Genomic DNA, 26906 nt, shown 5'->3' with positions numbered 1-26906 from the left:
ACTGCTTTACTCTACAATCATCTTTTCCAATCTACCAATCTAAGGCCTTTCTTAAATCACTGAAATTAGTTCTTCCCTAGTTGAAAATTTTTACTTTTGATTTTTTATGGTCTATTTCCATAATTACTTTAAACTGAATTATGTTGTGGTCACTCTTATCTAGATGATCTACTGTAACACATTGTACTTTCCCTACTTCACGGCGAACAGAACTCCATACACTACTCCAGTTATGGTCTTACCACGGGTCGATACAGGTATAACATAACTTCTCTACTTGTAAACTGGGGAGATGATGGCATAGTGCTATCCAGAGGCTATTTCTCTGGGGCCATAGGTTCAAATCCCACCATGACAGCTGGATAAAGAAAGAGAAGGCATAGATTTAAAGTAAATAACAAAGGAAGCAAAAGCAATATGAGGAAAAACCTTTTCACACAGCAAGTAGTTAGGGTATGGAATGCACTGCCTGAGAGCGTGGTGGAGGCAGATTCAGTTGAGGCATTCAGGAGGGAATTGGATGATTATTTGAAAAGAAACAATCTTCAGGGTTATGCAGAGAAGGCAGGAGAATGGTACTTGGTGAACTGCTCAATCAGAGAGCTGATGCAAACACAATGGGCTGAATGGCCTCCTGCACTGTAATAATACTGTGAATTTGGTGCAGTCCCCCTCAGTATCGACTATCTGTGCCAAATTGATGTCATCTGCAAATTTATAAATTGTATTTTTGATTCCAAAGATCAATAAATTTGGCAGCTGAACTCTTACCTGTCTAACTTGTTTTAAACTGTTGAAATCCTCTCTGCTTCAATCACTAACCCCTTTAATGCATTCCACAGCCTCACAACCTGTTAATAAAATTTCTGCTGCTCTGTGTCCTAAACCTCCTGCATTTAATTTTGCATGTATCTAGCTCATTGGGTATTGGGGTTAGAAATGGGCATCATCATTTTATAAATGGAGAATGCTGATCGTTTACAATAAAATGAGAAAATGACACATACACTGTTAAGTTATCATCTGAGAAAGAAAAGTTAAATGTTTCAGTGTGACCTCTTCATTACACTGGTGAAGAGCACCACCCAGAACATGAGCTTGTTTTCTCTTTCAGATTCTGACCAATATGCTATGCATTTCCATCAATTGTCTTTTGTTGTGCTGTCATTAGTTTAATGTCACATGATACGTTCAAGCTTTTCTCACAGAGGGAGCTAAATTTTCCCTCTGCTGCATGCAACTGATAATTGAAAACTTATAGATTCTGCTTAGTAAGACACAATTGTTCCCCCCAAAATATATTATTCCCCCTTCTCATAAATGTAAATCCAAGATGTTGGATATGCACATGGTTCCATCATCTATCAGTGATCTTGGAAAGATGAACTGTATGGCCATACAAGCTGTGCTTAGGTGCTACATTTTGCAGGATGATTTCTATCAAATGCACTGCCCGAAGTAAAAGAAGGAAGCAAAGATCATTTATTATTATTGATTTTGTTAAACAATCTGCACCTGCTAAGTTTTGATTTTAATTATATACTGATTTATGGTTGGATTTTTACTCTTGCTCTGGTCATGTGTAAGCACTGATTACATCTGAAGCATAAATAAGAGATTAAATGACTGAAAGATTGAATGGACCAAAGAAAATCATAACACTGTGAGCTCAGTCAGAAATTGTCCCATCAACACAAACCCTTCATGTTATCTAATATAAATTTAGGCATCCTTGCATTTAAGAACATGTGAAGCATGAGCAGGAGTGTACCATATGGCCACTCAAGCCTGTTGCACCATTTAATACAATCATGGCTGATCTTCAGCCTCAACTGCACTTTCCTACTCGCTCTCCATATCCCTCGATTCCCTGAGAGAGCAAGAATGTCTCTATCTAGGCCTTAAGTATATTCCACACTGGAGCAGCCATAACCCTCTGGATTACAGAATTCCAAAGATTCACAGCCCTTTGAATGAAGAAATTTCTTCTCATCTCAGTCTCAAGTCATTAGCTCCTTATCCTGAGACTGTGCCCCAGTGTCCTGGATTCCCTAGCCAAGGAAAACAACCTCTGAGTTTACCCTGTCACCTCAGGATCCAATCTCAAGAAGCTTTGCTGTATGACCTCCAATGAAAGTATAAACTTCCTTAGGTATTGTTTCAAGTTCAAGGACAACAGTGCTGCTTCAGTGTTTGTCTCAGTGAGAGGTCTTTAAATCGTGCTGGTCTCTTAATGGTATGCATGTGGGTTGGCATTAGCCGCTCATCTAAGTGATGTTCTTTGTCTGCAGAGTGTCTTTCCTCTGGCCCTTGTTGCCTTGATGACTGTTGTTGTTCCATTGTGGTTGTTGGGGATACTTGGATCTCTGGGATTGACAGTAGTTCTGTACGCAGTACAGCTGGTGAGACCCCTTCTTCTTGACTGGTCAATTGCTGTGAAGGAACAGCTTCACTAGTTGATCGTATACCCCTGCGATTGTGCTCACTTCCACTATGTATGATCAAGGTGACAGTTTACACGTGGGCTGACTCCTATTGAGAGCATTGAGCGTTTGTACCCTGACTGGCTCCTCATATTCTTCCATGGTTACATAGTGATTCTTCAAGGAATCTTTCAAGGTTGCAACTTCTTGGCGTGCCTTTTCTGTCTACTGTTTTGCCTGGCTGTACATCTGGTTGAGTTTTTTCAACTCCAACTTTGAGTTGCCAACTGTGGAATTGAGGGTTATTATTTCCTCCTGATACCTTTTGGGTTGTTTCCGAAATTTGTTTGTACAGACCTCATACAGTTTGGTTCATTGAAGACTTCAATTTATCATGTGTTGTCAAAGCTATATATTCAGCTGAATCTTGCCCTTCAAATCTTCCAGTTCAGCTCTGATGTGTACATTTTCCTGTAGAGCTGCTTCATCTACCTTCAACTTGTGCATTTCATTGCACTGATGTGGTCAGTAACCATCTTGTGGTTTACTTAAATATTGTCTCCCTTGCTCTGGAGTCTTTTGTTTCCCTCCCTCTGGGGTTTTCTGTCACCTTCTCTCTGGAGTCATTTGCTGCCCTCCCTGTGGGGTCTTTTGCTGCCCTTTCTCTATTGGCATGTTTAGGGTTACCAACCCAAGATTTAGACTTTTCCCAGCTGAGATGAGTGGCCATTGTGTCCCATTTATGATCTGGAATTCTAGACCTTCCTTCTTGCCATTGCATTGGGCTTTCGGACTAATTTGTCTTCTCGGTATGAGAATTGTGCCATCATATAGCCTCAACTTCACTTTCGAGGGTTTCATTTGAGGATCGCTATGTTGTGCCACTTTGCACAGGTCCATAAAATCATGATGTTGCATAATTCACCAGTGTCGCTTAATACTCTCCTTCTATGGTCATCATTGTTACAGTCACAAACCATTCATTGCCTATAGATTTGACGGAACCAACCTGTTGTATTGTGTATAGTTCTTCATCAGACTCTTCTGCCGATATTTCTCCAGTGGCCATCTGTATAAGCTTGTGTTGCTTCTTTCCAGCCAAATGCTTGTGTGTGAAATGATTCTGCTTCCTGCAGTTAAAACACTGCTCCCCCATGTTGGGCAATCCTTCTTTCCCTTTGTATGCTGTCCTCAACAGTATTTGCATCCAGCCCTTTGCTTGTGATTGCTCTGCTCTTTCAGCCTGGAATGTATCTCAGCATAATTTCCTGGTCTGCCCTGCCATACATGTGCTCTAGCTGAAGTTTCACAAGTTCCACATTTTATCACATATCACATGTCTTTTGCTTTCTTCAGCATCAGTTTCTCATCTTTTAGTAGACTTGCTCTCACCGAGGGCTCTCGCACGCCCAAGACTAATCAATCTTTAATCAGGTCATCTTTTAGCTTTCCGAATTCACATGATTCTGCAAGCTGTGCTACTGCAATCATGCACTGATTTTACGGTTTCTGTCTCTCCTTGAGCTCGAGTGTTGAATACAGAGCATTCATACGTAACTTTCACTCGGGGTTCAAAATGTTCATTCCAGGCATTCAAAATCTCTGCTGTCTGTTTTCTTTGCTCATTGGTTGGATTTAGGATGGTATACAATTTATAGCAGTCCATCACCAGCAGTGCTAAGAGTGTGGCTACTCTTATCAGTTCCAGCTTGTTAAGTTCATTGCAATCTCATAGTTTTGCCATTGCAAGTGGAAAAACTACCATTTTGCCATGTATCTCCTTTAATTTCAACTGGAGATGGGATTGGAAAGTTTACAGCAGAGATGTGACTCACTCAGTTTTTTACTTGCAGCTTTCGGTATATGTTCACCTTTACTTGTCTTTTTCAGCAGCTTTTTGCAAATTTGAACATTTCTGTGTGCCTTTCTGAACTGTGTCTTCCATGCAGCATTTCCTGGGTTGAAAAATCTATTTTTTCTCCATTTCTGACACCATGGATGCTATTTCCCGCCCGCTGCCAGCATCTTCTGGTCCCACCACAAGTCAATGCATTTCTGGCTGGGGCATCGCCTTGCTCACAGCAGGTCCAACCTGCGACGGGGCTAGAAAATCCTTGCCCATGTTTCAAGTTTAAGGTCAGCAGTGCTTCTTCAGTGTCTGTCTCAGTGAGAGGTCTTTATTGAACTGCCTGTTGAGATGCCTGCCTCCAGAGATATACAACCTTGTGGCATAGTCACATGACTACAGGAAGCCAGATGTGATATCAGACTGATTACATTTCAAAACCCAAACAGAGATGGAGACCAAAACAGCACAAAGTATTCCAGGTGTGGCCTCACCAAAGTCCTGTATAATTGTAGCAAGACTTCCTTGTTCTTGTATTCCAACCCCATTGCAACAAAGGCCAACTCGCTATTTGCCACTTTAATTACCTGTATGACCCTTCGACAGAAGGTCAGTTCTGTCGAAGGGTCATGAGGACTCGAAACGTCAACTCTTTTCTTCTCCGCCAATGCTGCCAGACCTGCTGAGTTTTTCCAGGTAATTCTGTTTTTGTTTTGGATTTCCAGCATCCGCAGTTTTTTTGTTTTTATCTCTTAATTACCTGTATTCCTTGTATGAGTACACCCAAAAGAGCTTGAACTAAGAAAGGAATTGCAAGTGCGGCTCACAATCAATCTAGAAGATCTTCAAACATTCAACTCAGTTCCAGAATGGTGAGATCAAATAAAGTCAGCTATACTGGATTCCTGTGCCTAGACCGTTAGGTTCAAATGCTATCGTCACCAGGATTGGCTCAATGAAACCGATGCTCAAATATGTGACCACCTGGAACAAAAACAGCATTCTTCATTGCCTGGCAGAATAATCAACGTCGCAACTCAAGAAAGTAGCACTCCAACAGCTCAAGGCTGACACACAAAGAAGATCTGGAAAATAAAGGACATGTAGTGGGAAGAGAAAGTCCAAGAGATTTGACAATATGCTGATCATCATGCAAAGCTTTTTTGAAGTCACTAGGGCCATCTGTAGACCATGGTGGACAAAATCCCTTTCGTCTCAGGATGGTGTTTCCCTTGAGGATGACAATGTCATCTGTTAACACTGGAAAGAATATTTTGAGCAATGCCTCAACTGTGAATCCACACTGGCAACTGATACTCTCCAGACTATCCCCTTGTGAGAACCACACACCCCCCTCCCCCCCAAATCCCTGGTACCCCCCAGTACTCTGTGGTAGAATCCATGGGTGAACCACCATCAATGGGAGAGCTGCAACAAGCAATCAAACAATAAAATGCAACAAAACCTACGGTCCTGATCATTTTCCAGCTGAGTCCTTAAAGCAGACTTTTCCTCACGTCAAGAGTCCATGCACTTATCCAACAGATTTGGGAGGAAAAAGAACCCCACCCTGAATTCAGGAATGTGTCAATTGTAAATACCTTTAAGAAGGGAGATAAAACATGCTTTGGGGGTATTAAGCAGGGAAAATCCTGACATGCATTCTCCTAAATTGCCTACTGCCTGTGGCTGAGGAAATCCTCCCAGAAACAAGGTGGCTTTAGACCTTGCAGAGGAACCTCTGACTTGGTCTTTTTTGCCAGACAAATCCAAGCAAAATGTTGAAAGTGACACCAGGAACTCTTCATTGACTAAAGCATTTGACTCTGTAAACTGTGAGGCTCTGTGGATTGTGCTTCAAAATTTGGAAGTCCACAAAACTTCATCTGAATCCTGAAATTGCTTCATGATATGACTGCAACTGTCTTAAGTGAGAGATCTGAAACAGCCTCCTTCAGAAGCTGGACTGGAGTCAAGCAAGGCTGTGTGATAACCTCCATATATTTACAATCTACCTGACAATGGTTATTCACCTCAATAAAGATCAACTGCCCTCTGGTGTCAATATTAAATACTGTCTAGATGGAAAACTCTTCAACCTCTGTTGCCTCCATGCCAAAACAAAACTGACCTCCATAGATATATGGTCTGCAAACGACTGCACTCTGCACTGGATTTGCAAGCTACTCTTAATCTCTTCGATTATACAGGATACTCGGCCAGTCCTTGAATATTGCCAAAATAAAACTCAATTCACAGCTAGTCAGCCAAATATACATTGAAGGAGAGACTCTGGAATATGGTATTTCTAATAATGCTATTTTATTCAAGAAACAAGTTCGCAGCCCAAAGGCTGAATTGCACTGTAACTTGCATCGAGAATTCATGTATAGATTAAATAATCAAGTTAAAAACATGTGACAGTCATGTAGTAACAAAAACAGACAAACAACTTCAGCAGGTAACAGGAAATTTGCGGACAGAATATTAAAAGAAGGAATGTTGAATATGTTAAGCACTTCCCATGCCTTGATAGCTACCTCTTTCAAAAGGCTGCCATTGACAAGGAGACCCAACACCAGATCAGCTGTGCCAGTTCAGCCACCTGAAAATTATGACAGCAAGCGTTTGACAACAAAGACCTCCATCAGTCTACAAAAGCCCTAGTGTACAGAGCAGTTGTCATCAACACACTCCTGTACTGCAGTGAGATCTGGCGCAACTTGTGCAAAATCAATTTCAATGGACTGGCGCTGTGTCCGGATGCCAAAAACAGCCTCCCTCCTTCCCCAGCAGTTCCTGTTTTCTCAACTGCCAAATAGCCAACATTCTAGCGGAGGACAAATAAAACACTTTAAAGACATCCCGAAGCTCTCCTAGAAATATGACAGCTTTGACGTTAATAACTGGAGGAGCATTCAGAATGGTAACAACTTGCCCATCGATCTGCATCATGCTTCGAGTCCTACCGCCTTACTTATGAGGCAGAGCAACAACAGAGAGAGAAAGAAATGGAAGCAAATTCTGTATTTCAGATCCCACTACCTCATGGGACTTCCTGCTCCATGTGCCCAAAGATCTGTGGGTCAAGAAGCCTGTTCAGTCACTTGAAGACCCATGGCAGAAACTTGCGACCCTGAGAGGAAGTTATCCTCGAATTGAGGGATAGCCAGTGATGACACCCAGATGTCTTTGAACGTCAACATTTAAAAGTCTTTTAAAAGTATTCTGTTTTTCTATTCTTACTACCAAAGTGAATAACCTCACACTTTCATTTGCCATTTCCCATACTCTATTTGCCACCTTGTTGCCCACTTGCTTAGCCTTCTGGCTCTCTTTGTTGCCTCATTGTGATCTTCTCGCAGCTTGCATTTTCACCTAGCTTTGTATTTTCAGCAAACTTAGATAACTTGCTCTGTCTCTTCATGTAAGTCATTGATATAGATCGTAAATAGCTAAGGCTCCAGCATGGATCCTAGCGGCACTCTGGTGGTTGTGGCCTGCCAATCTCCTGTCCATTAACCAATCATCTATCAGTTTGGTGAGAACAGTCAATTTCAGAGTGCATATATAATACATGATTGTCTTTTGTTATTCTCTTTCCTGCTCCCCAATTTTATAAGTCTACATTGTTCTTTGGGATGTTGTGTATATGAAATACTGGAAGTGTGGAAAGCTTCCAAGTTTTATATCCCAAGGTAAAGTGTAGGCTTTAATTGCTGATGGTAGTGGGTGTGGGGGGAACTATTTCCCTTGAGAAAGTCATGTCTGCTTTTTAAAAATATTATGACCATGGATCTGAGTTTCTTATCAGCCTAAATAAGAATGTTGATTATCATTTGCAGTTTTTACATAGATGGCAGAATGAGAGCATTGGCAGACTTCACCCTTGCCATCCTATTAAACTGAAGAATGTCACCATTTTGCTCCCTGGCTGCAGGCTACGGTGCCTTACATAATTACCCAAAACCATGCAATTACTGTCCGGGAGCCTATCGTTTTGTGGCAGTGTAGCATGGTTAATGAGGGTTTTCTGTACAATTAAACTTTGTTTTAGTCTGATATCACATGGAGAATGATGAGAGACACATGCAACTGTTTTGAACATTGTTTAGTAACGCTCTGAGATTACTTTTGGAGAAGCAAAGTATCTTTAATAAGAGTCATGAACATCTTGAAACAAATTACGCTTCCCTGTTTTTCTACTAGACCCCTCCCATTTTTAAAATTATATTTTTAGACTTTTTCTAAAAGAGGTAGTGAGGAATCCTTTCTAATAGTTATGGGGTAGCAGAAAAGGCCATTTATTATCAGGAATCAGACTTTGAAACAACACTTCAGTTTGGTGTTTTTACTTTGTTTTTAGAGCTTAGTTCCCAAATTTAAATGAAAATGAATGTGAACAGTTGATGCAACAAATTTGTACCTCTCACTGTAAAGCACTTACATTGTTTGCAAGAGAGAAACAGGGCAAATATAAAATCGAACTTCAAACGTTTAGGGGAAGGTAACTGACGAGCTGGAAGATGGAAAACGACAGACTGAGTTATAAATGTTTGTGAAAAGTTAAAGGTTTCAGAGCTTGATCCTATCTATATCTTAACTAGGGTGTTAACTAGGACATCAGAGGGTCTATAACAGAAACAGTCTTTTCAAATCACATGATCAGTAAGGGGCGCATAAGGAGACAGGTGACTGCTCCGGAATGAGATGGAGATTGACTGAATAGCGAATTAGGCTCATGTGGGAAGCCGGTGCCCGGGGAAAGAGGTGTGGTATACATTGGAATTGTGTTAAGTTAATTCAGTGAGTAATTATGTTAACTAAATAACACCTATCCTGCCATTGTTGCTTATGTTATGTTGCAGCTGTGGAATGTCGGCACTTTTGGACACCAAGGCAACCCATGACAAACATGTTTGCAGAAAGTGTAAGCAGCTAGAGGAATTCTGGATCAGGATTATTGGTCTGGAAGTTGAACTGCAAACACTGTGCAACATAAGGGACGAGGACAAATGCCTGGACACTTTGTTCTAGAAGACGATTATGCTCCTTAGAATAGGGTCGTCCGTTTTTGGTCAGCAGTGAGGGACAGGAGGATGTGACAGGTAATGCAACTGAGCATACAATCTGGGAGGAGCCTCAGACTTTGCAATTGTCGAACAGTTGCTCATATCCTGTGGGACAAAAGTGAAACTGCAAGGTGGATGCGCAGGCTGGCCATGGCACCATGGTACAGGAAGCTGTTCCAAGTGCGGAGCGGAAAACAAAAAAGAATGTTGTGGTAGCAGGGGACAGTATAGTGAAGGGGATTGACACTGTTCTCTGCAACAAAGAGTGAGAGTCCAGAAGGCTGTGTTGCCTGCCTGGTGCCAGGGTTAGGATGCCTGCTCAGGGCTGGGGAGGAACTTGCAGTGGGAGGGGGAGGATCCAATTGTTATGGTCTATGTAGGCACCAATGACACAAGCAGGACAAGGAAGGAGGTTCTGCATTGCCAGTATGAGAAGCTAGGTACCGAATTAAGAAGCAGAACCTCAAGAGTAATAATCTCTAGAGCATTACCTGAGCCACATGCAAATTGGCATAAGGCAAATAAGATTAGAGATGTATGCATGACTCAAAGACTGGTGTGGGAGAAGTGGATTCTGGTTCGTGGGGCACTACCACCAGTACTGGTGAAATTGGGGGCTGTATTGTTAGGACAGTCTACACCTGAACCATGCTGGGGCTTGTGTTCTTGTGAATCGAATGACTAGGGACGTAGAGAGGGCTTTAAACTAAACAAAATGGGTGAGGGATCATGCTTGGGTAGATGTGGAAAATCAAGGGGCAGATTCAAGGCAGGAGCCCATAATTATTAAACGGGAAATGAGGGTCATAGAATAGCAGAAAGGGACAGAGATAAAACCTAAGAATACACCAATAGACAAAGCTAGATGTTACAAAGGTAACAAAAAGACAAAATTAAAGACTGTGTATCTGAATGCACATGACATTCATAACAAAGTAAACGAATTGAGAGTGCACATTGAAGTAAACAAGTATGTTCTGGTAGCCATTATGGAGAGGTGGCTGCAGGATGATAAGGATTGGGCCCTGAATATTGAGGGGTTTATGATATTCAAGTAGAATAGGAAGCTAGATAAAGATGGAGGGGTAGGACTGTTGATCAAAGATGACATTGATGCAATAGTTAGAGATGAACTTGGTTCAGGAGATCAGTATGTAGAATCAGTTTGGGTGGAGGTGAGGAATAGTAGGGGATATAAATCACTAGTGGGAATGAGCTGAGGGGGGAGGGAGGGGGGGAGGAGGAAGGGGGGAGGGGGAGGGGGGAGGGAGAAGGGGGGAGGGAGAAGGTGGGGGGAGGGGAAGGAGGGGGGGGGGGGGGGGGGGGGCAGTGGGGAACCGCGCGCAGGTAAAGCTCCCTGAGGCACAGAGCTACCTCAGGGAGATGAAGAAGATATAAAAATAAACGAAACTTAAGAATTTTAAGGTGTTAAAAAACATTTCCCGCTCATGTGACTCTGTCACGAGCAGCGCTATGTTAGAAATTAGTATGAAAATTTTAAATTTTTTTTAATGACGGATGGAAACCTCATCCCGCCCATGGATAAGGTTTCGCAAAAAATGCAAAGGCTGCTTGGCATTTTCACCTGCCTGCTAACTGTAAGGTTGGACGGGCAGTGAAAAATTTTATTCAATTAGTGTTAATGGCCTTAATAGGCCTGTTAATTTCGGCAGACACGTTGCCAACTCCCCTGTGCGCCCTCGCCGACTGAAATATCGTGCATCAAGATGCTTGCCCGACATCATCACGTGTCATTTTACACTTGTTCAGGTTGGGTGCACGCCTGTCCGACGAGCAGAAAATTCAGCCCCAGGAGAAAGAAATTAGAGTTTTGGGAGGAAGCTAGCTAGAAATGTAAAAATGGATAGCAAGAGTTTCTCAGGTATTTAAAAAGGAAAAGAGTAAGTAAAGTGAATGTTGGTCCTCTAGAATGACAGTGGGAAGTTAATAGATAATAAATTCAGTAGGCTGATTCCTGGGATGAAGGGGTTGACTTATCAAGAATGGCTAAACAAGTTACACCTTTATTCATTAGAGTTTAGAAGAATGGAGGTGATCTTAATGAAATGTACAAGATTCTGAGGGGGCTTGACAGGATAGATGTTGAGAAAATGTGGAGGAATCTCGAATAGGGAACATAGTTACAGAATAAGGGATACTCATTTAAAAATTAGGTGCAAAGGAATTTCTTTTCTCAGAGGTAATGAATGTCTGGAATTCTCTACCCCAGAGAGTTGTGGAGGCTAGATCACTGAAAGTATTTAAAGAGGAGGTAGATAGATTTTTGAAATATTGGGGAGTTGAGGACTTTGAGGAGCTGGCACGAAGATCAGCCATGATCTTATTGAATGGCAGTGCAGGCTTGAGGGGCCAAATGACCTTCCCCTGCTCCTATTTCTTATGTTGTTATGAATACCAGAGAGTCCGAGTTCTTCAGGGGTTGGTTCATTGGAATGGGCTCAATTTCAGGTGCAAATAAAATAAAATGGAACTAGAGGCAGCTGAAAAATAAAAAGAAAGAGCATTTCAAAGGGGACAGGCAGGAGAGAGAAAGAAAACAAGAAAGGTAATTAGAAATTGCGAGGTTAGAAAAGGAGGGAAGAGAAAAAGAGAGAGAGAGAGTTCCAGCTCAAAATGCAAGCAATTAAAAAAAGAGACGCCAGGAGGTGAGGAAGGACTTATTTCCAGATCAGAACCCAGTGGGAAGATGTTTAAATTTGTACAAGCTCTTCCAAAGTTTGGAGAAAGAGATGTTGACACATTCTTTATTTCATTTGAGAAGATAGTTAAACAGATGAAAACTAGACATGGTTGTTGGTGGGTAGAGCATATGAGGTTTATGCTTTGTAGTTAGAAGAGGTATCTGGCAGATCAGCCATGATCTTATTGAATGGCGGGGCAGGCTTGAGGGGCCAAATGGCTTACTTCTATTTCCTATGTTCTTATGTTGTTATAAATAATGGATGAAATGAACAAATATTTTGCTTAACAAAAACAGAAATACCTGGAAAAACTCAGCAGGTCTGGCAGCATCGGTAGAGAAGAGCAAAGTTGATGTTTCGAGTCCTCATGACCCTTCAACAGAACTAAGTAGAAATAGGAAAGGCAATATTTTGCTTCTCTCTTCATTATAGAGGATACAAAAAACCTTCTGGCAATAGCTGTAAATCAGGAGGTGGAAGGGGGAGGGGATCTTGGTGAAATGACAATCACAAGGGAAGCGGCACTGAGCAAACTGATGGAGCTGCAGGCTGACAAGTCTCCGGGTCCTGATGGACTTCATCCTAGGGTCTTAAAAGAGGTAACTAATCAGGTTGTAGATGCATTGGTGTTAATTTTTCAAAATTCCCTAGATTCTGGAAAGGTTTCATCAGACTCAAAAGTAGCAAATATTAAAAATATGAAAGTAACTCAAGAAGGGAGGCGGGCAGGAAACTAGAGGCCAGCTAGCTTGATGTCTGTCATGGGGAAGGTGTTAGAATTGATCATGAAGGTGGTTATAGCTGGGCACTTAGAGAAAGTCAAGGTAATCAGGAAGAGTCAGCATGGTTTTGTGAAAGGGAAATCATGTTTAATCAATTTATTAGAGTTCTTTGAAGGAGTAACATGTGTGCCGGATAAGGGGGAGCTTGTAGACGTGCTGTACTTGTATTTCCAGAAAGCATTTGATAAGGTGCCACATCAAAGATTATTGCGGAAAATAAAAGCGCATGGTGTAGGGGGCAACATATTGGCATGGAAAGAAGATTGACTGGCTGGTAGAAAACAGAGAGTATGCATAAATGGGTCTTTTTCTGATTGGCAGGATAAGACCATAAGACATAGGAGCAGAAATTAGGCCATTCGGCTCATCGAGTCTGCTCCACCATTCAATCATGGCTGATAAGTTTCTCAACCCCATTCTCCTGCCTTCTCCCATAACCTTTGATCCCCTTACCAATCAAGAACCTATCTATCTCGATCTTAAATAAACTCAATGACCTGACCTCCACAGCCTTCTGTGGCAATGATTTCCATAGGTTTCATAGCTAAAGAAGTTTCTCCTCACCTCTGTTGTAAAAGGTCTCCCCTTTAATCTGAGGCTGTGCCCTCGGGTCCTAGTCTCTCCTACTAATGGAATCATCTTCCCCACGTCCACTCTATCCAGACCTTTCAGTATTCTATAAGTTTCAATCAGATCCCCCCTCATCCTTCTAAACTCCATCGAGTATAGACCCGGAGTCCTCAAACATTCCTCATATGTTAAGCCTTTTATTCCTGAGATCATTCTCGTGAACCTCCTCTGGACCCTCTTCAGGGCCAGCATATCCTTCCTGAGATATGGGGCCCAAAATTGCTCACAATATTCTAAATGTAGTCTGACCAGAGCCTTATTAAGCCTCAGCAGCACACCCCTGCTTTTATATTCTAGTCCTCTTGAAATAAATGCCAACATTGGATTTGCCTTCCTAACTCCGACTCAGCCTGCAAGTTAACCTTAAGAGAATCCTGGACTAGGACTCCCAAGTCCCTTTGCACTCCAGATTTCTGAATTCTCTCCCCATTTAGAAAATAGTCTATGCCTCTATTCTTCCTACCAAAGTGCATAACCTCACACTTCCCTACGTTGTATTCCATCTGCCACTTCTTTGCCCATTCTCCTAACCTGTCCAAATCCTTCTGCAGCCTTCCCACCTCCTCAATACTACCTGTCCCTCTGCCTATCTTTGTGTCATCTGCAAACTTAGCCAGGATGCCCTCAGTTCCTTCATCTAGATAATTAATGTATAAAGTGAAAAGTTGTGGTCCCAACACTGACCCCTGTGGAACTCCACTAGTCACCGGCCACCATCCTGAGAAGCATCCCCTTATCCCCACTCTCTGCCTCCTGCCAGAAAGCCAATCTTCTATCCATGCTAGTACCTTGCCTCTAACACCATGGGCTCTTATCTTACTGAGCAGCCTCCTGTACAGCACCTTGTCAAGAGCCTTCTGGAAGTCCAAGTAGATAACATCCATTGGGTCTCCTTTGGCCAACCTGCTTGTTACCTCCTCAAAGAATTCTAACAGATTTGTCAGGCATGACCTCCCCTTGATGAAACCATGCTGACTTTGCCCTATTTTACCATGGACTTCCAAGTATTCTGAAATCTCATCCTTAATAATGGACTCTAAAATCTTACCAATGACCGAGGTCAGGCTAATCGGCCTGTAATTTCCCATCTTATGCCTCACTCCCTTCTTAAACTGGGGGGGTTACATTAGCGATTTTCCAGTCCTCTGGGATCCTCCCTGACTCCAGTGATTCCTGAAGGATCACCACTAATGCCTCCATTATCTCTTCAGCTATCTCCTTCAGAACTCTGGGGTGTAATCCATCTGGTCCAGGTGATTTATCCACCTTCAGATCTTTCAGTTTTCCTAGCACCTTCTCCTTGGTAATGGCCACCATACTCATCTCTGCTCCCCGACTCTCTAGAATTTTGGGGATGTTACTCGTGTCTTCCTCCGTGAAGACTGACGCAAAGTACCTATTCAGTTCCTCTGCCTTTTTTATGTTCCCCATTATTACTTCTCCAGCATCATTTTCCAGTGGCCCAATGTCCACTTTTGCTTCTCTCTTAACCTTTATATATCTAAAAAAAATTCTTGCAATCTTCTTTTATATTACTGTCTAGTTTACCCTCATATTTAATCTTCTTCCTCCTTAGTTTTTTAGTGTTGGTCTTTGTAGGCTTCCCAATCCCCTGGCTTCCCACTGCTCTTCGCCATATTGTGTGCTTTCTCTTTAGCTTTTATGCTGTCCCTGACTTGCTTTGTTAGCCATGGTTGCCTTGTCCTCCCTTTAGTATGCTTCTTCTTCCTAGGGTTGAATTTTTGCTGTGTCTCCCAAATTACTATCAGAAACTCCTGCCATTGCTGTTCCACTGTCTTTCCTGCTAGGCTCATCTCCCAGTCAATTCTGGCCAGCTCCTCCCTCATGCCTCTGTAGTTGCCTTTATTCAACTGTAATACCGTTACATCTGATTCCAGCTTTTTCCTCTCAAATTGCAGAGTAAATTCTATCATATTATGGTTACTTCCTCCTAAGGGTTCCTTCACCTTAAGCTCCCTTATCAAATCTGCCTCATTACACATCACTAAATCTAGAATTGCCTGTTCCCTAGTGGGCTCCACCACAAGCTGCACAAAAAGCCATCTTGTAGACATTCCACAAATTCCTTTTGGAGGATATGATGAGGGGAGCCCTGCGGGGGATTGTGCTGGGGCCTCAACTTTTTACAAGTTATAGATGAAGGGTGTGAAAGCATGGTAGCTAAATTTGCAGATGACACAAAGATAGGTAGGAAGTATGTTATATGTGTGTTTATTGAAGAGGACATAAGGAGTTTGCAGATGGATATAGGTAGGTTGAGTAAGTGGGCAAAAATCTAGCAGATGGAGTATCGTGTGGGAAAATGTGAACTTGTTCATTTTGGCAAGAAGAATAAAAATGCAGACTATTACTTAAATGGAGAACAACTGCAGAATTCCAAGGTGCGGAGGAATCCAGGTGTTCTCGTGTATGAGTCACAAAAAGTGAGTATGCAAGTATAGCAAGAAATTAAGAAGGCTAAGGGAGTGCTATTCTTTATTGCAAGAGGGTTTAAACATAAAAGTTAGGATGCTATGCTTCAGTTATACAAGGCATTGGTGAGACCACATCCGAATATTGTGTGCAGTTTTGGTCTCCTCATTTAAGGAAGGATGTAATTGCTTTGGATGCAGTTCAGAGGAGGTTTACTAGATTGATACCTGGAATGAGTGGATTGTCTTATGAGGAACAGTTAGACATACTGGACTTGTTTCCTCTGGAGTTTAGGAGAATGAGGGGTGACTTGTTTGAAATATTTAAGATCCTGAACAGTATTGACCAGGTAAATGTGGAAAGAATGTATCCTCCTGTGAGTGAGTCCAGAACAGAGGGGACTGTTTTAAAATTAGGGATTGCCCTTTTAGGACCGAGATGAGAATTTTTCTTTCTTCTTAAGGTTGTGCGACTTTGGAACTCTGTCTCCAAAGGTGGCAGACCCGGGTTCATTGAATATTTTTAAGGCAGAGATAGGTAGATTTTTGTTAGGCAAGGGAATTAAAGGTTGTTGAAGGTAGATGGGAATATGGAATTTGAAACACAAACTGGTCAGCCATGACCTTATTGATTGGTGGAAAAGGCCCGAGGGGCTGAATGGCTTATTTCTGATCCTATTTCGAATGTAACTATGCAGCCTGAAGTGGTGGACTGCATTACCTGCTGTTGGATCCTAGTCACCAGTTTTCATGCTTGTTGTAAGGGGTGGCTGATTTGTACTAATGATAGAGTTAATTTGCAGACACTTCATAGGTAGGAACTCTGTTTATTTACAAAGGTACACAGCAGCAACTAAACATGTGCTTACACTTCAAACTCTATCTCTACACTACTCTACTAACTACATACTACTAACCAGAGAGGTATCCTGCGCTACTCTGCTGTTGGATACTAAATGTGATCTTCCATTATAACATTCTTCTTAAAGGTATATTGCACATCGGGTTACCACAACTGCCACTATGCACAAGGTCATAACACAAAGATAGGTGGGCGTATCTTTTAGCTGATCTTAGCTCCTCTTTTCAAGAAAGAAAAGTTTTGTCATGGGATCCAACAGGTTCTTGAAAGAAGGTTATTGTTTGCATTTCTGTTGTTGAAAGTCTATTCCGGGTCCTCATATTCTGTAAAAGAATTTTTTCTGATATTGGTCGTAAATTCACCTTTGATCCAATGCCCTCTTGTCTGACGTCATGAATTAACTTGGAGTGGTGCTCTAAATGCACTTTTTAAAATCAGAATTAGAATCTCAGAATTGTTACATTCAAGCCCATTGTGTATGTACCAGCTCTCCAAATGAGCAGTTCACCTAGTGCCATTCTCTGCCTTCTCCCCGCAGCCTGCATATTCTCTTTTCAGGTAACAGTCTAATTCTCTTTTGAATGCCTCAATTGAACCTGTCTCCACCATACTGTCAGGCAGCACATTCTAGACTTTAACTACTTGCTATATGAAAAGGGGTTTCCTCATGTTACTTTTGCTTCCTTTGCCAATTAATTTAAATCTGAACAATCTGTTTAAAAAAAAAGCCCAATTCTCAAGTCACTGTATAGCTGCGACTCATCATTCCAGTGAATCTGTTTATATAACACAAAACAAAAACAGAATTACCTGGAAAAACTCAGCAGGTCTGGCAGCATCGGCGGAGAAGAAAATGCTGCCAGACCTGCTGAGTTTTTCCAGGTAATTCTGTTTTTGTTTTGGATTTCCAGCATCCGCAGTTTTTTTGTTTTTAAATCTGTTTATATAACACCCTTGACAAAGGAAGCGGCCCCAAAGCACAGCACAGAGATGCAGTCAAAGAAAATGGGCACCAAGCTAAGGAAATTGGCTGTGGTTTTTCCTGCATTATAACCCTGACTATACTTCAGAAGCACTTCACTGGTTGTAAAGTGCTTTGAGATCCCTGAGATCATAAAAAGATGCCCTATAAATGCAGGACTTCACTTCCTTTATCAAAGGCCTGATTACTTCCTGATATTCCTGGTGTGCTAGTACTTAGCTATTTGTCACTGTCCTAGTTCATTCTCTGATGGTGAAGGGAGGCTCCATCCTACTTGCTCACTGGTACTTAAAAATGGATACATTGTGTTAAGATGGGCATGATTGGCATGTCCACCAAGATCAAACTAACTGGCAAGCAGTTCTGAGGAGCTGAATGGCTTCCTCCTGTTCTTATTCATTCGTCCTAATTCATTTGAGGGAGTTATGGAGCATGATTTTACCCTGCCGCCCCACTATAGAGTTCCCTATCACAAAAGTGATGCGTGTTGTGGGGTGGTGTTGAAGCAGAGCTCAGCTGATACCACGTGAAAAGGAGAATCTAGTGATGATAGTATCCTGTGGCAGATGGTTCACCTGACTGCTTTGTGTAACTTGGGAGGATCAGGGAATGGGGAGAAAAATAACTTGGTTTCCAAAAAAAATCCAATTTTGCTTTTGTTTGGAAGAGGCATAGAGACATCATACTTTGAAATAAAAAAAACTCATTGCTGCTTAATAGAAGAAAGGCTTAATGACACATTTAAATTGAATTACAAAAGTTGATATGAGGTAAGTACACAGGAATATGTCATAGTTTCAGAAGACATTAATCATTATCACAAGTGTTTATTTTGGCGACTCATTCAACTTAGTTTCTTTTGATGCTTTTTATTTCAGATAAATCCCATTTCTTTTTTATTCTTGTTTAAGTCTATTTGCTGCCAAATATTTTGAAGACTTCTTGTTGTGAATTTCTATGGTAGGGCATTAACTTCCTGGAGAAGTATTTGTTTAGTCTAGAGTACATCACAAGAGTGCATGATGTTGGGAAGGCAACTTTGTATTCAAGAACTGTGTTCAAAATCCCAGCGTCAGCCTCCATGATTGTAAGCATGCAAAATTCTGAATATATAAACAAACAGCTTGAATGCCAGAATAGCAATGGACCAGAGCTGATGCTGCATCCTGATGGAATGCACCTGGTTCCTGTGATTCCTGGAGTGATAGGTTTCATGTAATACATTTGGGGACAGTTATTAGAAACAAATAGGGAACAGGATGTTTTAGATCTAGTAATTATGTAATGAAACAGGGTGAATTAGTAATCTTATAGGAAAGGATTATTTGGGGAAGTGTGTTCTTAATAGGACAGAATTTTATTTGAATTTGGGAGTGAGTTGGAAACTAGGGTCTTAAACTTTAAACAAAGCCAATTGCATATCTATGAGGGGTGAGTTGGTTGAGGTAGATTGGTAAGTTAGATTAAAAGATATGACTGTACATGAGCAGTGGTGAACCTTAAAAAAAATCACTTCTCAATTAACATGCATTCCATTCAGGAGCAAAAATTATTGGAAGAGTGGTCCAACTGTGTAACTGGAGAAGTTAAGAATGGATTAGATTTCAAACAAGAGACTTACAGTGTTGCCAGAAATATTGGTAAACTTGAAAATTGCAAGGTTTTAGAAATTGGCAAAGGATTAACAAAAAGTGACAAGGAAAAATGGAATATGAGAGTAAGAAATATATAACAGGTTGTCAGAGATTTGTAAAAAGGAAGAGATTAGTAAGTGGGTGCCTTCGAGCAGAGATAGGAGAAATTATACTGGGGAATAAGAAAAGAAAAATATTTTGTCTGTTTTCACAGGAGGCATTATGGGAGTATATAACAAGGATAATGCAATAATCATGGGTGAGAGAAAATAGTTGGGAACTAAGAGCCAAATGAAAGTGAGGAAGCTAAAAGTACTAATAAAGAAAAAGCACTGGAGAAATTAATGGGACTAAAATCTGATAATTCCCTGGACCTGATGGTGTGTTTTAAGGATTGTCTTAAAGGAGGGAAAAGAGGTAGAGAGACAGAGTGGTTCAGGAAAGGAATTCCATAGCTTAGGGCCTTGGCAGTTGAAGGCTCAGCCATCAATGTTGGACCGATTAAAATTGGAGATGCACAAGAGGCTAGAATTGGAGGAATGCAGATAACTCAAAAGTTATGGAGCTGGAGAAGGTTCCAGAGACTGGGATGGACACGTCATGGAGGGATTTGAACACAAGGATGTGAATTTTAAAATCAAAACATCATTTAACCAGAGGCCACAAGCAGCTAGGAAGGCAAGTAGTAATTTTTAACGAAGGGAGCTGGAGTATAACAGTAAGGAAATATTGTTGCAATTGTCTAGGTTCCTAGTGAGAGCGAAGTACTGTTTGCAGCTTTGGCCTTTCTATCTAAGGAAGGATACACTTGCCATATAGTGGTGTAATGAAGGTTCAAAAATACACCCATTTGATATACAATTAACACACTAGATTGATTCCTAGGATGACAGGGCTTTCCTGTGAGGGGAGATTTAGTTGAATGAAGCTCTTTACTTTCCTGTTTAATAGAATGAGAAGTGATTTAATTAAAACATGTAAGACTCTGAGGGTGTTTGACAGGCCAGTTGCTGAGCGTTGTTTCCCTGGCTGGAGAATCTAGAAGTAGGGGTTGTAGTCCAAGGATGGGGGTTGGACATTTAGGACTGAGATAGGAGAAATTTCTGCACTCAAAAGGTTGTTGACGGCCAATCCTCGATTCGAGAATGTGTATTTGGAGTCTTAAGTTTACAGTCACAGAAAGATCTGTGACAGAGAGGTCGATTCTCAACCTGCAGGTGTTTGGGCCCATGGGACAGGGCGTGCCACAAAGTAATGGGTTCCGGAGCGCAAGATTTGCTTTCTTTTCTTCTCTGCCACTGCTCTGCCTCATCATTAAGGTGTTTGGACTCGAAGCATTTTGCAGCTTGATGGACAAGTTATTGCCATTTTGAACAATTGGTTGTGAATGCTCAGTCATTAAATATATTCAAGATGAATCACTAGGTTCCTGGGCAATAAGCAAGTCAAGGAATATGGGGATAGTGCGAGAAGTTGAGGAAAAAGATCAGCCATGACCTCATTGAATGGTGGATGTACTCCCATGAAGGACAAGTCAACAGAGTTGCAGAAATTCCTTTAACTAAATACCAGTATGCAAGATATCTGTGGTAATTTACTTACAAGCCAGACACACTCATTTTCCACACGAACTGCCTTGGCTCAGTGGTAAAAATCTTGCCTCTGAGTTAGAAGGTCATAGGTTCAAGACCTACTCCAGATGCTTGAGCACATAATCTAGACTGACTTCCCCAGCTCAATACTGAAGGAGTGTTGCACTGTTGGGGATGCTGTCTTTTGGGTGACATGTTAAATTGAGACCCTGACTGCCTTCTCATTTGGACATAAATATTCCCATGACACTATTTCATAGTGCAATGTCCTGGCCAATCTTCATCTCTCAACCAACATAAATAAAATCAGATTGCCTGGTCATTTATCTTGTTGCTGTTTGCAGGAGCTTGCTGTACTCAAATTGGCTGCCATATATCTAAGATTATGATAGTGGCAATACTTCAAATATGCTTAATTTGAGAAAAAGTGCTTTGTGACATTCTGTGGTTACTGGATTAATGCAAGTCTTGCTCCCCACCACCCCCGCCACCCCCGCCACCCCCCCCCCCCCCCCCCCCAACTTTTCCCCCATTGTTCAGTGAATTTAAAAAGTGAGTGGATGAACCTGGGAAGTCCCAGGGCTACAATTGGCCCTGTGAGGGAGGGATGGAAGATCAGCCATGGCCCCGATCATTATTGCTATCTAACACCCTATGTGTGTGTGGACATGGTCAAGTTTGGTGATTCTATTTCCCCATTCTCCTCCACCTACCACCTCTTGCCACACTTGTACAGTCTGCTGACACTCATTGTAAGAGCTCAAGTATGAATAATGGCCACTTGGCATTAATGAAACAGTTACATAATATGGACAGGGAAGGCAAACTGTTGAGCAAAAAAATTGGCGCCATTAGTGTCATGGATATAATCATCAAACTTGGCCTTGAGTTTAGAGTTATGTTGATTTCTTAGGAATAAGTCCCAGATTGAAGGATCTTAAAATATTTTAATACAATTATTATTGTTCAGTGTTTCCTTACAACGTTCTGATAACAAAGCACCTTCACACACTGATGCTCAGTTTGGTTGCTTTTTTAGATTGCTCTGGAAAGTCTCTCACCAGATTGAAATGTTGTCATACTATGCAGGACAAGCAATTAAAGAGTTGAAAGGTGAAGCTTCAACAGGCATTCCAAACATCTGTTTGCCTGATATAAACCTCTTGGTTGGCAGGGATTTGTATGCTAAAGCAATGTTCCAGCCATGTGAGTAAGGATGCCCTTAGAAGTTAGTTAATCTGATGCTGCCCCTCTACACTTTGAGATGTAATTGGAAATTGTTTATCAAACTTGAGGGCAAATATCTGAGAAATTATTGCAATAATGCATTTCATTCTGAGCCAGGGATTGTTTCCTAATTTTTTTCACTTAAGCTTTCTGAAAATGTTGGTGAGTTTTTATACTGGCAGTTTTAGATTATTGTCATGCCTTTTTAAAACACTTTTTATGAAATCTATTTTGCCAAAGCTAGTACCCTAGGTTTCAACAAAGGAGCCTCAAAATGATTTCTTTCTATTTGTGTGATCCTATTCCAGTGGACTCCAGAATTGAATGTTTTAACACATGCTTAGTACGTAGTGAGCCAAAGGCATCCCAATCCTTGCCCATGCTGGGAACACACCAATGATATGCATCACTAGATTCACACCCAACAAGCGCTAGTTTTTGAATACTTCCTTTCTAGGCTCTTGTCCCTATGAATAAGTATAGACCCCATGCTCTAGTTAGTTTGTGCTTTAAGAGTCAAGGTGACAGCACAATTGGCAGTAATCTGTTCAGGTGGTTTTGATATAGAACCCACAACTAGATTCATGCTCTGGACTGACACATTTGTTGTCATCTGCAAAAGTAAACTGTATATGAGGTAATTGCACCCCCAGTGGCAATGAGATATGAAGGAAATTGCAATAAATATAATAATCTATGATTGCAATCACATGATTGGTATAATGTGACAATAATTGTTTTACTTGAGGTAGGATACAGAAAGATGTAGAATACTTTACACCATAAACCATTACAGCTACAAGTGTCAGCAGTATGTGTACTGAAGATTTATTGTAAAAAATAATCCTCCCTAAACTTAAACAATATTTATGAAATGTTCAATTTTTAAAGAAATTGTATTATAAAATGTATATATATTTAACAGAGTAACATGCAGTGCGCTTTTCAGGTTTAAAAAAATTGTTAAAATGGTATCAGTTGTAGTTCAATGGTAACATGCTTGCCTCAGAGTCAGGAGGTCGCATGTTCTTTTCCAATTCTAGGAACTTGAGCACAAAATCTAGGCTGACATACAAGTGCACTGCTGAATGAGTGCTGCACAGTCAGAGGTGTTGTCTTTACAACGAAATGTTAAACTGAGGCCTATATGCCCCCTCAGGTGGATGTAAAAGATCCCATGGCAGCATTTGAAGAAGACGGAGCTCCCAAGTATCCTGGCAGTCCTGAGTTCTATTTGCTGCAGTTCCTAAGAGGCTCTTTTTAAATAAACTCTGTAAATAGATAGTAAAATAAACTTTACTATGAGCCCTGCTGCAAGTCCTGCACCGTCTCCAACTTATTGGCTGAGACAGTGCCATCAATAGAGACTTTGAATATTTATCCCTCAACCAATGTCACTAGAATAAAATGGATTACCTGTCATTATCACATTGCTGTTTGTTGTCATGATTCACTGAGGACTGTGCGCTGTAATATCAAGCCCCACTGTTCCCTGAGCCGCGACAAATGTGAAAAGTTTGACCAAACCGTAAAATTGCCCAATTCTACCTAAATGTTTAATTTAGGTTAACAGAATACGAACACCAGGTTTGTAAACTTAATAAGTAAATAACTGTTTATTGAACAAATTGTCTTTAACTAGTGGCAAAAGAAAGAAATATGAACTGCTAATTCCTAACATCATAACTTAAACTCTACCCCCTTCTTAAACCACTGCCCTCACCCCCCTCCGCACACACACATGCACAGGGTGAGATAAAACAGTTCAATAGCACCAATCTGGCGTACAGGATTCGATGGGTTGATTTTGATAGATGTCTTCCAAATTCCTTTCAGTTCTTGTTGATGACACGAGATGGTCTTCCAGCACTTTCAGTATTTAGTTCACTGGTTGAGAACTTGCTTTTTAGTGTCTCTAACAGTGGTTTCCTCCTTTTCTTTTTTTACAGGGATTTCCTCAGAGAGAGAGAGAGAGCAGGTTATAGAGAAATGAGAAGAAAAGAGATTTTAGATGTTTTCTCTTTGCAGGCCATGAGCTTTCTGCTGCACTGGTACCACACAAAACCCTGGTCATTTGGTCAGGAGCCAATTAAAATGCTGTTGTCAGGCAGCTTCCTTGGTCTAGGACTCTTTTCCGGCACCATCCTGTCTTTCATGTCACACTCTATTCCAGGACTACAATATTGTTTATATCTCTCATCCTGTCCCTGTTGACATGTTTTTCAACCTGCAGTCATTGTGATTCTACCACAGTCCAACAGAAAATAAAAAGATATGTTCTTTACAACAGTTCAGCAGAAATAAGAAGATATGTTCCTTACGTTGTGGAAACTTGCAAATTACTGTGTTTTCTACATTACAACATTACTTTTCATTCCCTCAAATGTTTTGGAACATTTCTGAGGTTGTGAAAGGTGCTGTATATATAAGTTCTTTCTAAGGTGTTTGAGAAGTATGTTGATTGCTCTCTTTCAGTTGACTCTTATTTTCTCTGACACAGTAGGAAAATAACATTTTTGCAGGTTGGGTATAGTTGTTCATTTTTGCCATTCCTAAATTAAAACACCTGAAACCTGAATTTTATTTACTTCATGATTCTAACAGTTACATAATGTAAAAAAGTTTGAGAAAAATGTTGCCGATTAGAATTGTTGGCTATGCCAACAAAAATATTGTTTGAATTTGATATGCAGGTTAATCCAGAATACTGTACCAGAACACACTATCTGTTGAGAGACTTTCATGCATACAGTAAAATGAGTTGATGACTTTATTTTCTTCAAAATGGAGTGTTTTTCGTTTTATCTAAGGACAGAGATACTGCTCTTGTTTCAACTGAAGTATAAATGAGCCACAGGAACCTGTAGACAGTATTTAAGAGGCAAAGGATTAGCCTAAATTAGCCACAGATGCCTTGGATGTAATCAAGAATGGGTAAATAACCACAGCGTTATACAGGGTCTCTAGAGGAATGGCAGAGTTGATGCAGCTACTCTCTGTTCCCTTTATTTTCTGATTGTGCTGTGAAGGAGGCACATTTCCTTTTGAGGCTCATTTGCATGCTGAGCAACAGATACTGATCTAATTTGTTCAGCATCGAAAAAAGAAAAGCAAACTAAAACAGGAACACAGGATTTAAAATAACATTTAGTTTGTCAAAGTTGTCCTGTTGCATAATTTTGACAGGAATTCTGGTGATCTTGAGAATGTTTTAATTTTCTAGATATGGAAGTTCCCCAAATTGTTCATTTTTACGCATCAGAAAATTGTATCTGTCAGCTGCAGCCCAGTTAGTAGCACTCTTGCTTCTAGGTCAGAAGTTGTGGGTTCAAGTGCCAGTCAGTGACCGTTAACACGAAAGAGAAATCTAAACACCTTGTTGCAACCAATGGAACCACGCCACAAGATTTCACTTTTTTTTTGACAAAGCAAACTTTATTGTATATAAAAGAATTAAAAACAAGTACCATTAACTTAACAATATGGTCTATAACTATGGATGTTATGCAATTACTTCCCCGAAGAACTCTCTTATAAGACACATCAATCTTAAAATTATTTACTTTTGTCGGGACCACCCATTAATATGTCACAGTCCTCTGGAGAATTCTCCTCAGCTGCAGTTATCCTCAGAGGTAAAACTTTCGTTTACCAGCTCTTGACTGTGGAGGTCTCTGTCCCTTGTTCTGGTTACTTTTAATTCTAAATACTTTGAAGCTAATCTGCTTGTTGCTTTCTTCAACACAAGGGGGGACCACTGTAAGTTCTACTAGTTTTAAGGTAGGCAATCTTCCAGCTTCTGCTTCTTCACAAAATTCAAACTGAGATTAAGCCTCACCCACATTCCAAATAGTGAATGAAGAAGTTAGGCTTTTACTCTGCTTACAGTGCAGGCCTAGCTATCATTTACTTTGGCTATCTCTGAGTGAGCTCCAAATCACACCGGCCCCAGTTGCAACTAACTCTCTCTGTAAACACCAGATAAGTTGAAACCAAAGAACCTCCCGAAGCTCCATTTATTTCCATGATAATGTAGCCTGCTCTAGGTTGTCCTCAAACTGACTTTTAGGTCCATTAATCTCTCATTTACAATTTGCTCTTTAATTCAATGAAGTAAATGGGTTTTACAATCTATCAAGGTTCACTGAATGCTTTTAGATTAACTTAGCTCTAACTCCCAAAATAAAAACATTTCTCTGGAATGCCCTTGATGCAAGCATTGCAGACATCATGTCCCCAGCTCCCCAGCTAAGTGAGCCCATCTGTTGTTTTATGATCTTATCTATCTAGCTACTAACCTCTTAACTCAACATGCCCCCACCTTTTAATTGTAGTTGGCTCCAAGCTTGCTTTGATTGCATTTATCCCATTTTCTACGGTTAAACTTTAATTCCTAAAACTAGAAATAATATACTAAAACGCATGAATCATTACACCATGAACTAGGTATTCACATCACATTACAGGGCTTGAATATAAAAATCTAGGCTGACACCCAGTGCAGTACTGAAGAAGTGCTGCACTGCTGCAAGTCCTGTCTTCCAGTGAGATGTTAAACTGAAGTCCTGTCTGGCCCTCAGGTGGACGTAAAAATCCTATGGCATTATTTCGAAGAAGAGCAGGACAGTTATCCACAGTGACATGTCAATATTTATCCCTCAATCAACTTCACAAAAACAAATTATCTGACCATTAGCGCATTGCTCTTTGTGGGACCTTGCT

At 40.9% G+C, this 26906-nt stretch overlaps 1 protein-coding gene and 1 long non-coding RNA gene across 2 annotated transcripts in view; both read left to right on the top strand.

Moving 5' to 3' along the window:
- Nucleotides 1-26906, top strand: part of stard9 (StAR-related lipid transfer (START) domain containing 9) — a 356364-nt gene that overhangs the window by 56879 nt on the left and 272579 nt on the right. The window lies entirely within an intron of this gene.
- On the top strand, nt 163-24957 carry LOC121292553. The gene is made up of 2 exons (XR_005946286.1): nt 163-257; nt 24134-24957. It is a non-coding gene; the product is annotated as an uncharacterized LOC121292553 (long non-coding RNA).

Source organism: Carcharodon carcharias, chromosome 20, assembly GCF_017639515.1.
Source record: "Carcharodon carcharias isolate sCarCar2 chromosome 20, sCarCar2.pri, whole genome shotgun sequence".
NCBI classification, from domain to species: domain Eukaryota; kingdom Metazoa; phylum Chordata; class Chondrichthyes; order Lamniformes; family Lamnidae; genus Carcharodon; species Carcharodon carcharias.
This window is presented reverse-complemented; position numbering and strand designations above follow the sequence as displayed.